Raw genomic sequence first — 1,450 nt, forward strand, 5'->3', positions numbered from 1 at the left:
TGGCGAGGCGAGGCTGCGGGAGCTCGAACGCGAGGCGATGAGGCTTAGCCAAGCTGCCGGAGTGGTAGACAGGGCGATTCAACTCCTTCGCCAGGAGGAAGAGGAAGGCGAGGCTGCTCTTGTCAAGCTGCAGCAGAAGCAAGAGGAGGAGGCGAAGGCCCAGCGTGCGGCGGATCTTGCAGCGGTCAAGGCTAAGATCGCCGCCTTTAGTCTACTGAAGCTCATTTAGTGCTTATTTTGTTTAAGCGCCTCTTTCTCTTTTTCTTTGTTGTAACTTGGTTGATGCCGGCTGCATCATAACTCAACTTTTATGCATGTAATTTTGGCCCGTAATGGCCTTTTGCTTTGCTTATCCTCTATCATGCATGCACAGTTTCTTTTTCTTTTCTATTTTCTGGTGTTGGTATGTACTCGACCTGTGTTTTGTCTTTAGGTTGGATTCGCCTGTGCTGTTCGGTGCTCGAGTTGAGCTACTCACGCCATCTCTGGCAACATGGCGAATCTTCGACTAATCTGTTTTGGATTTAGTCGTTAGGTCCCTTTTCTGCCCTTGGCTGCTCGCTGCGTGGGGTCGGATTAACTCTGACCTTCACGTTGCGGCCCGAGGGTAACACTTAGGTAGAGACGAAGAGCCGTCGCTTGCAACCAACTGAAGGACACAACTTTTACTCGCCACTTGGCGAGTTGTTTGGGGGAACAGCGGGACACGTCGTCTGCCGAGCCGTCCTTGATAATTGTCGCCGTGCGGGTGGGCGACGACACGGATGATAATCGAATCGTTCAGGGATGTCGGAATATGACGATCGATTGTCGTAGGAGTCGTCGCATGGTAGGCTACTACCCATCGGTTATCCTAAGGGTACGTTAGGATATCCGGCATAGGTCAAGTAGTTCAGGGACGTAGGAGTGTGACCATTGACCGAAGTAATAACACTCGCATGGTAAGTTATTACTTAGGCTGTGTTATTCGTAGGAATAACGACACCGGTCATCAGAGGTGATCATTAACCTGATGGCGTTTCGTTGCGATTGGAGCAACTATGAGGACCTACCATCCTTTTGAAGAGGATTGGTAAGTTGATTTTGTCAGAGGTTTGATGTTAACGTGACAGAGATTGTCGCGATCGGAACGACTTTGAGGACCTACCATCCTTTTGAAGAGGATTGGTAAGTTGATTTTGTCAGAGGTGACCGTTAACGTGACAGTGGGGGTCCCGCCATCTTATTGAAGAGGATTGGCGGGGGATTGTAGCTCTGGTCCTAACTATCTGAAGGTTTGACCAAGTGGGCGTTTGATGCAGCCCACCTGAAATGCTAGTCCCGCCTGTTTTGAGAGGTTCGCCATAATCGGGACCTAGCCCAAGAAGTGAAGCTCACCTAAACTGTTAGGCTCGCCTGATTTGAGCGGTTCGCCATAACTGGGAACCTGGCTCAAGGAGTGGAGCTTTCC

Source organism: Asparagus officinalis, chromosome 5 (assembly GCF_001876935.1).
Source record: "Asparagus officinalis chromosome 5, Aspof.V1, whole genome shotgun sequence".
In the NCBI taxonomy this organism is placed as follows: Eukaryota; Viridiplantae; Streptophyta; class Magnoliopsida; order Asparagales; family Asparagaceae; genus Asparagus; species Asparagus officinalis.